This window comes from Cornus florida, unplaced genomic scaffold (genome assembly GCF_030987335.1).
Source record: "Cornus florida cultivar Cherokee Brave unplaced genomic scaffold, ASM3098733v1 CherokeeBrave_3.0.0_Hap2_Chr10, whole genome shotgun sequence".
NCBI classification, from domain to species: domain Eukaryota; kingdom Viridiplantae; phylum Streptophyta; class Magnoliopsida; order Cornales; family Cornaceae; genus Cornus; species Cornus florida.
The window spans coordinates 63,628,104-63,638,814 of record NW_026775580.1 but is presented as its reverse complement, the minus strand read 5'-3'; the positions used below and the strand labels follow the sequence as shown (position 1 = coordinate 63,638,814).

The window sequence follows — 10,711 nt, the reverse complement described above, 5'->3', positions numbered from 1 at the left end:
TAAAATGGTCAATATGACCTGTACAAGGCATTATGAGCCTACACGAAGTCCTAAGAGCTAATTCTTACCATTTTGAATCACTTTTGAATGAGAAAATCAACATCGATCACTATTTGTGTCACTTAGGGTTACAAGGGTAAATTGGTCTATTTGGATCGTGCAACTCATTGGGGAGCTTTTAACTGTCTTCTAGGACATATGTGGTCATTTAGGATCATTTTAGAAATGAAAGAAAGCAATTTGATTCAAGGCCGTCCAATTTAGGTCTAAAAAGGACAAAAATGCTTTGTAGGTAAACTTCGCCATTTCGGGTCGCGTTGATTTTTGCTTTAACATTTTCAATAAGGGAGTAAACAACATAAATTATTGTGGTTGATTATTAAGTTTATTTTAATTTTAAAAAAGTTTTTTCAATTAAATTTCTATTTTTGTGGTATAATTTTCTATTTATTTGGAGAGCCGAAATATTGTGAGATTTATATTTCATATGGCAGGAAATAATATTTTATTATTTGGTACAAGAGAAATTGAAATGAAGAGTTGAAAGTAAGAATAAATGAAATATATAAATACAGTATATTATTTAAGATGTTTGATTTTTTTTCTTAAAAGAGTGATAAAGAATATATATATTTTCTATTTCCAAAGTGTCACCACCTTTCTTTTACTCTCATTCTGTCCAAGCATCAGGTTGACGCGTACCCGACGCAGCCGCCAGTAGACGGTCTTTTCGGTCAACAATTGCAAAACCCTAGAATGCATTTTTAAGCCGCAGACACACACCTATATAAACAAGTTAGTTCCGTCTATATATATAGCGAACCAAACGATACTCGTAGATATCTCTCGTGGGGGAAGTGACGAGCAACTATGGTGTGTTCAGATTCAATATCGTGGGGGAAGTGACGAGCAACTATAGTCTTCAAAACCCTAGAATGCATTCGGTCTATATAGCGAACCAACTGATATTCGGTCTATAGTGTTGAGCAACTTCATACCGGTATGTCATAATTGATATATATATGTTTATATATGTATTTAAGTATTTGTGTATATTTTGCCTCTCCTTTCAGCTGCAAAGGCATAGATCTGATGATATGTTTCTTGATGGCTTTGATCTAGAGGCATATATTTAATCTCCAAAGTTTTAGGGGTGTAGTTTAAACCAAGGGCGGATCCAGGATTTGGGCTAAATCAAAATATATCAACCAAAATCAACTGTTGTTTAATTCAATTTTAGTTAATTAACCAGGTTACTGATTAAGGCATATAAAATCCTATTTGGGTAATTAATAAAAAAAAATACCAATTTATTTCTGAACAATTCACCACTCAGTACCCTATCTCTTCTTTTGACCAATTTACTTATCCTATTTGAGAATCTACTAGTGGAAGCAGAGTGTGAGGTAGTTCATGGCAAGCCCCTTCCAACACTATGGAATTCACTCAAAAACATACTTTTTGTAAGTATTTTAATTTTCAAGAAGTAGCTTTAGAGCTTTACCCTATTTTAAGTACTTTTGCTTGTAAAGTTCTTGTTATGATTTTTTTTTTTTTAGTTCTGAAAAGATTTCCATCTTCAAAAAGCTTGACATATTGATAAAAATTGTTTCAGATTCAATCTCTCCAGATTTTTCTATTTTTCGTGCCCAGATTCAAAATTTTTGAACTGGAACAGCGGGCGATGGAAACTGAAAGATATGGGTTTTGATATAGGTAATAGGTTTTGAACTTTTGATTCTTGCAGGCAGACAGATAAACTGAAATATATGGGTTTTGAACTTCTGATTTTGTAGATTTTGTAGTTTGCAGTTGCAGATAGAGAGAGAGGGTAAGTTCAGAGTTGAGAACGAGAATAGAGATGGAGGCGATTCGGGAGGCTGAAATGATTTGCCCTAAAAATATTTTTTTTTGTTTTTCTGGTGGCCTCTCTCTCTCCATCTGCAACTGCAAACTTTGTCCTTGGGTCAGGGCCGCCCTGGGGGCTTATTTGCCGTGGGCCTTTATTTTAGTATGGTGGCTGAATTGACTTGGGGTTGATTGGGTGGGCTAATTTTGGGATGAGCTAATACTAATAATAATTTTTTTGTTGGGTGGTCTAAAATTAGTATAGTAAATTTTTTTTTTTCTATTTTTTGGGACTAAAGCCCATCCCTACATCCGCCCTTGGTTTAAACCAGAGTTGTGGTTCTTGCTACTCTGGTCTCCCCTTATTTGGTACATTTCCATTAGAAATTAATTTATTTTGCTTTTCTGTAGTATATTTGTGCTCCATTTGGTTGCCTAGATATTGATATTGAATGAAATTAATATTTATACTAATTTTTTTATCTAAACAGATTTGGTTTGGCTTGTTTTAGATTGTCTTCTTGGCAACCATACGAATTCTATGAAGCATACGATTAATATTGATCTTTTGTCTTGATGTCTTCCCTAAAACAATTATGTTTTTCATAAGTTGATATATTTGCAGCATTAGTTTGATTGCATTGGATCTAGTAATTTTGATTAATGGTGGTCTTGGGACAGGCAAAAGTGACACTTGCTGCAGCATGTAATTTTGATTATGTTTTTATTATTCAAGGTTGTGACATTTAGGCAAAGCATGTAGTAAAGATTGCATATTTACTTTTTTGTTTATAGAGAAATGGTAGGCGCAGTTGGTTGGCAAACTGTTTGGCAACCTCGTTGCACAAGTGAATGGAAGCTTTACACTATGAGTAGTTTATTGTAAACAAAAATCAAACTGAGATTCCCTTTTATGTTGTTCTTAGGTGGTTTGGAACTATGTGATCTTTGCCAATCACAAAATACACCAAATGTGTCGGTATTGGCCGGGACAGCATGATTACGGACTACCTAATACTTTCTAGATCCTCAATATCTTTATATATGAACCCTTTTCAAGATCTACACATTGCATTTAATGTGATAAATTAATTGAAATTCTAGCAAGGAAAATGATTCTCAGTGTTATGCCGATTTTCCTAACTTAAGGATATTTATCCCTTCGATGTAGTGGATAAGACCCACATTTGAGTTTATCCACCACATCAAAGGGATAAAAAAATTAGGCTTGACAATTCAGCCTAACAAATAGGCGTGAATATCAGCCTAACAAATAGGCGTGAATATCAGTACTCTTCTAGCAAAGCTTGTCCCACTATCAATAATCAAATTCACTTATTTGTCATTAGTCATACAAGAAAAGTACTAAAACACTAACAAAAATAATAATAAAATTAATGTTACTATTATTAATAGTAGCGTAGAGTGGATAGATAATAAAGCAAACGAGTATTAAATCCAACAGTGCACAAATATTCTAGGAATAATGACATTTTGTAATGTGTATCGGTTTTGAAGTCAGACAATTTATTCAATTATTTGCAAACTTCTCCTTAAAATAACATTAAATGCCATGCACTCCTGCATTAAAAGAAATTATCATAATTTCTGAAAATATCATTAAATGCGATGTACACCCACATTAAAATAAATGATCATAATTCCTTAAAATAACATTAAACTCCTGCGTTAAAAGAAATTATCATAATTCCTTAAAATAACATTAAATGCGGTCTAAACTATTTTATGTTTGATAATATCTTTTAGAAATAATATTTGATTAATTTTTGTAAATCTAAAACCCTTATTATTGGATTTGGTTTGAAGGTAGAATTTAGAGAGAAAGTGAAGAGTGAAACACAGAGTGAAAGTGTGTTGAGCTATCCTTTACAACATCTATAATGGTGGCAGTATAGTAAATTTATCAAATTGAAAGGGCATGTCAATTTTTTACTTTTGTTTTATTCATAAACTCAAAGTAAGGTGCTTGTGTTCTTAACTGGTGCTGCGAGTGTGATGCCACCGTTATTGTGGATAGCATTTCTCTTATTTATAATGCAAAATTCTATGAACATCTTTGCCTTATTTTTAGATTTGTGCGTTCGTTCATATTGTGGATTTTAATTCTTTTTAAACATATAAGCGCCTATTTGATATATTTGTCTAAAAGTCACTACTTAAATTGCTTTTTACGACATTAAAAAAGGATCAAGATACATAAAGTTGAAAATCCTCGAAATTATCTTAAGCTAAATCATTGTGTTTATCCATTATCCATTTATTCTTAATGCCGTTGTGACACAATGGCTCTCCTTTCGGCTGCAATGACAGTGATCTGAGTAGGATCAATTTATTGATAGCTTTGTTCTGAAGGCATATATTAGTCTCATCCAAAGTCTTGGGGGTTTAATTTTATCTGGAGTTTGTGACCTTCCTTTTGTGGCTCCCCTTTCTTTGTTAATTTTTTTGATAGATATATGTTTCTCTTGCTTCTTTTTTATTTATTTTTTTTTTTTATTAGAAAAATATTGATAATTTTTAGTAAAAACATTTCTATATGTCAAGATTCTACTCATAGTTGCTGAAAAGTTGAGGAATATGAGATCTTAAAGCTTTAGTATGTCAAGTAAGTTAGTATGCAAAGTTGGCCTTAGTTTTGGATAATATGATGTTAGATGTTGGTTTTGGAGGATATAATACTAAATATTAGTTTGGAGAATATAATGCTAAATGATTATGTTTAATGAATTCCTTATTGAAAAAATGTATTATTACCATACTAGTGTTTTGGTAAGTTTCTGTTTTGTGGTGGATTCATAGTTTAGAATAAGTTGATTGGTTTGGAAACAGTTGTTTCTATAATATTTGTAATAATTTTTGGAAAATATGGTCTTCATGAATCTATCTTACTAGCCTACTCTGAGTTGGTACACACAATTGTGGAAATAATGCGATAACTAGGGTAGTAACAGTCGGGAACTGCACGTTTTCTTTCACATCATATTTCTATCTTTTCCCAATCAAAATGATCTCTCTATTTATTTTTTAAGAATTTATGTTACATGGACTCACATAACTGTGGAGGGTGCAGGGATGGGTTTTATTTATTCTGTATTTTTTTTTTTTCTCATTCCAAGTAAATGCATTTTTCTAAGCATTAACTCAACTTATACCCAAGCACAGCAGATTGTATTGTCGGTTAACAATAGCAAAAACCCCGAAATGCATTTTCAAGTGGCATACGTAGCTCAATTGTTCTATTTGTTTGTATATATAACCAGTCAAAATGATACTCATGAGGGGAGTGATTAGCAACTTCATTACGGTATGTAATAATAATAGTGATAATGTTTATATATTGTGAGATGATTTTGTGGTTCATATATATATGTGTGTGTGTGTGTGTATTTGTGTATATTTTGCCTCACCTTTCAGTTGCAATGGCATGGATTTGATGATTTGTTTCTTGATGGCTTTGTTTTGGAGGCATATGTTTAATACCCCAAAGTTTTAGGGGTTTATTATTGTCGGGGAAAAAACAAAGATATAACAGGGTAATGCAACAAATACAATACCCAAGTCAAATGCGGAATACCCAGAACTATAACTTTTCCCTCATTGTCATTTTGCCTAAGATTAACAAATATAAAGCAGAGATAGCAAACAGTCAATAAAATCAATCACACAATGAACACCAGGATATACATGGGAAACCTTTTAGAAAAAATTACGGGCCAACTTTGAATAATCTTCCACAATCAACACCTTCGGATAACAACAACAGAATGAAACGTCAACCAGAAGCTAGAAATTAAATTCAGGGTGGGCACGACGATATAAAATAGGGCACGATGTAAAAAAAGAAAAAAAAAAATCAATAATCACGACGATATAAATTTTATAAGTCGGAGAGGGAAAAAAAAATTACTTAAAATAAGATGTCAATTAATGATTATTTAAGGAAGATAAATAGTTAAAAAAAAAATTAAAAAGGAAAGAAAAATGTGAGAATTTTGAAAGGAAAAAAATTGGTGTTTGATTTAAAAAGGAAAATATGACTCTTTTTAAAGGAAATTAAACGAATTTAAAGAATGAAGAAATACAAAATTTAAGAGAGAATTTTAGAAAATAAAAATTTTAGGGGTTCATTATATGAATTTTTTCATATATATATATATGTAAAAATATATAAATTTAGTATATGTTCTATAGTAAACGGGCTGGGCCAGGCGGGGGGCACGTGACCCTCTGGGCATACACGGGCTCCTCCCCTGGCTATCAACCACATAGATAATTAATCTCACCCAGTGTAAAGCAGAACGTAAAATAGAGATAAATGGAGAACCTGGCTAAAGAGGATGATCTTCTCAATGCCAACAACCTCCCCCTGAAGCTACACCTTGATTGTAGTTTAATGGCCAACTAATTTGCAGAGAGTTGTGGGCTATGGTCTTCCACAATCTCTCCCTCTTCTCTCACGATGAAGAAAAAACCCCAAATAAGCAATATGCCGCGGCCTCCTTCTATTGTCTGAACAACAATCTCTTTCATCTCATTACCCTACATCTCCACTAAAGGAGAATAGATATACGGGCTTCCACATAGGCTTTGTACATCCAAGTGGGCTGAACCATATGAGACTTATTGGGCTCTCCATAGAGGAGGGAACCAGCCCAATAAATCTCCCCCTCCCAACTATGTGGAAGGATCCACCATACCCGCTGACCTTCTGCAGAACTCATGCTTCTCTTTAGGAAAGGCTTTAGTCATCAAATTTAATCTATTTTTGTCAGTATGGATTTTCTGATGTACCAGCAACTTCTCTTCAAGGATATCTCGAATCCAATAATTCCTCACATCTATGTGCTTTGATCTTCAGTGGAAACTTGGATTCTTGCTTAAGTGAATTGCACTTTGACTGTCGCAATGTAACAGATACCTCTATTGCTTAAATCCCAATTCTTGTATGAATCTTCTTATCAATAACATCTCTTTGCAAGCCTCAGTTGCAGCAATAAATTCAGCTTCTGTAGTAGAGAGAGCAACACATTTTTGCAGCTTGGATTGCCATGGCACAGCTCCCTCAGCAAAAGTAATCAGGTACCCAGATGTTGACTTCCTAGAGTCTGGATCTCCAGCCATATCTGCATCTGTGAAGCCTTCAAACACAGGTTTACCATTACCAAAACAAAGACAGACTCTAGAAATACCCTTTAGATACCTGAGAATTCATTTCACTACTGCCCAATGTTCTTTCCCAGGGTTGGAAAGAAATCTGCTCACAACTCCAATATCATGTGCTATGTCTGGCCTTGTACACACCATTGCATACATTAAACAACCCACGGCTGAAGCATAAGGAACTCTCTCCATTTCTTCTTTCTCTTTCTCATCATCAGGACTTTGCTTAGAAGAGAGCTTGAAATGGTTAGCAAGAGGAGTTCCAACTTATTTTGCTTTGTCCATGTTGAACCTTTCAAGCACTTTTTCAACATATTTTTCTGTGATAGCCACAACCTCTTAACCCTCCTATCACGGGTAATCTTCATGCCAAGAATTTGTTTTGCTTTCCCCAATTCTTTCATTGCAAAAGACTTTTTCAACTCTTTCTTCAATTTATTGATTTTATTTTCGGTCAACAACCATTGCAAAACCCTAGAATGCATTTTTAAGCCGCATACACATAGCTAAGTTGTTCCGTCTATATATAGCGAACCAACTGATACTCGTCTCTCTCGTCGGAGAAGTGATGAGCAACTTCATACCGGTATGTCATGATTCATATATATATATATATGACCAGCATGTTTCTCATAAGTTGATATATTTGCAGCATTAGATTGATTGCATTGGATCTAGTAATTTTGATTAATGCCTGTCTTGGGACAGGCAAAGGAGACTTGCTTCAGCATGTAATTTTGATTATGTTTTTATTATTCAAGGTTGTGACATTTAGGCAAAGCATGTAGTAAAGATTGCATTGTTACTTTTTTGTTTATAGAGAAATGCTAGGTGCAGTTGTTTGGCGACTATGGTAGCAACTTGCCGCACAAGTGGATCGAAGCTTTACACTATTTGAGTTTTTTATTGTAAACAAAAAATTAAACTGAGATGCCCTTTCATGCTATTCTTAGAATCCTTAGTAAGAAATTATTAGGTGGTTTGGGACCATATGGTCTTTGCTAATTACAAAATGCACCAAATGTGTCAGCATCTTGTGATTGACCAGGACCAAATGATTCCGGACTACCTAATAATTTCTATATCCTCAATCTTTATATATAAAACTTTATCAAGATCTACACATGGCATTCAATGTGAAAAATGATTCTTAGGCCTATTTGTTAGGCCAATTTGTCTATCTCAAGGATTCTTATTCCTTTGATGTAGTGGATAGGACTCACATTTGAGTTTATTCACCTCCCTTAACTTCACAATAATCAACTACACTTATTTTTCATTAGTCCTACAAGAAAAGTGCTAAAACACTAACAAAAATAATAATAAAATTAATGTTTTACACAATTCTATTATTAATAATAGGCTAATAGCATAGAGTGGATAGATAATAAAGCAAATGAATATTAAATCCATCAGTACACAAATATTCTAGGAATAATGACCTTTTTAATGATATTCTTTTTGAAGTCAGACACTTTATGCTGTTATTTGCTAACTTATTTGACTAATGCCATGCACTCCTACATTAAAAGAAATTATTATAATTCTTGAAAATCACATTAAATGCCATGAGTCTTCTAAACTATTTTATGTTTGATAATATCTTTTAGAAATAATATTTGATTAATTATTGTAAATTTAAAACCCTGTTATTGGATTTGGTTGGAAGGTAGAATTTAGAGAGAAAGTGAAGAGTGAAACACAGAATGAAAGTGTGTTGAGCTATCTTTTAGAAATAATATTTGATTAATTATTGTAAATTTAAAACCCTGTTATTGGATTTGGTTGGAAGGTAGAATTTAGAGAGAAAGTGAAGAGTGAAACACAGAATGAAAGTGTGTTGAGCTATCCTTTACAACATTAGTAATGGTGGTAGTATATATTTAATTTATCAAATTGAAAGGGCATGTCAATTTTGAACTTTTGTTTTATTCATAAACTCAAAGTAAGGTGCTTGTGTTCTAACTGGTGTTGCGAGTGTGATGGCACTGTTGTTAAGCGATTGTGGCTAGCATTTCTCTTATTTATAATGCAAAATTCTATGAACATCTTTGCCTTATTTTTAGATTTGTGCTTTCCTTGATATTGTGGATTTTAATTCTATTTAAATATAAGCCAATTTGATATGTTAGTCTCAATGTCACTACTTAAAACTGTTTGTAACGACATTAAAAATGGATCAGGATACATAAAGTTGAAAATCCTCGAAATTCTCTTATGTTGAATCATTTTGTGTTTATCCATTATCCATTTATTCTTAATGCTATTGTGACATAATGCCTCTCCTTTCCCCAAGGACAGAGATCTGAGTAGGATCAATTTATTGATGGCTTTGTTCTGAAGGCAAATGATAGTCTCATCCAAACTCTTGGCGGTTCAATTTTATCTGGAGTTTGTGACCTTCCTTTTGTGGCTCCCCTTTCTTTGTTAATTTTTTAATAGATAGTATATGATTCTCTTGCTTTTTTTGTCTTTATTATATAAATATCAGTAATTTTTAGTAAAAACATTTATATGTGTCTACATTCTACTCATAGTTGCTGAAAGTTGGAGTAATATGGGAAATCTTGAAGCTTTTTAGTTTGTCAATTAGCCTTAGTTTTGGATAATATGATGCTAGATGTTGGTTTTGGAGGATATAATGCTAAATATTAGTTTGAAGAATATACTGCTAAATGATTATGTTTAATGCTTATCACCATACTAGTGTTTTGGTAAGTTTCCGTTTTGTGTGGTTGCTTGGTTTGGAAACATTTGTTTCCAAGATATAGGTAATAATTTTTGGAAAACGTTGTCTCCATGAATCTATCTTAGTAGCCTACTATACTCTCGGTTATGACAATTGGGGAAATATTGTCTTCACATTTTCTTTCACCTTTATTTTCTATCTCGTTGCCAATCAAAATGATCTTTGTCTTTATGTGTTTAAGAATTTATGTTACGTGGACTCGGATAGGTGTGAAGGGTTCTGGGATGTGTTTATTTATTCCTTTTTTTTTTTCTGTGTTTTTTTTTTTTTAACTAGTTACCCTCATTTTTATAAGCACTAGCTCGACTTACACCCAAGCACATCTCTGCAGATGATATTGTCCGTCTCTAAAATGCATTTTCAAGTGGCGGCATATCTAGCTCAGTTGTTCTTGTCATGGGAGTAATAACGTCATTCCGGAGTGTAATAATAATGATAATGTCTATTTAGCGATGATTTTGTGGTTCTTATATATCTGTGTGTGTGTGTGTGTTTGACTCTCCTTTCAGCTGCAATGGCATAGATTTGATGATCTGTTTCTTGGTCTTTCTTGGTTGCTTTGTTCTGGAGGCATATATTCAATCCCCCAAAGTTTTAGGTGTTTATTATTAACTAGAGTTGTTTTTGCTACTTTGGTCTCCTCCCCTTCTTTGGTAAATTTCCATACTAGATTATTTTTCTTTTCTTTGTTAGCTTTGTACTCTGTTTGGTTTTTGCCATTTTTAAATCTAATACAAGTTTTCTATATCTTCTCGTCAACCATAGGAAGCATAAGGGTGACATGGACATTAAAACAAATGAGTTCTAAATCCAACCGTACCCAAATATTCTATGGGAATAGCTTTTTTAAAAGTGTATTGACACTTTGGCTATAATCATAAATTTGCAAAATTTTACCAATATGTAGCACTCCTAAATGCCAAGTCTAATTAA

The 10,711-nt window shown here is 33.1% G+C and overlaps 1 long non-coding RNA gene across 1 annotated transcript; it reads left to right on the top strand.

Moving 5' to 3' along the window:
• The first annotated feature begins 660 nt into the window (after window positions 1–660).
• Window positions 661–10,470, top strand: LOC132276005 (uncharacterized). Its single transcript, XR_009470820.1, has 2 exons — window positions 661–1,000; window positions 10,110–10,470. It is a non-coding gene; the product is annotated as an uncharacterized LOC132276005 (long non-coding RNA).
• The last annotated feature ends 241 nt before the right edge of the window (window positions 10,471–10,711 follow it).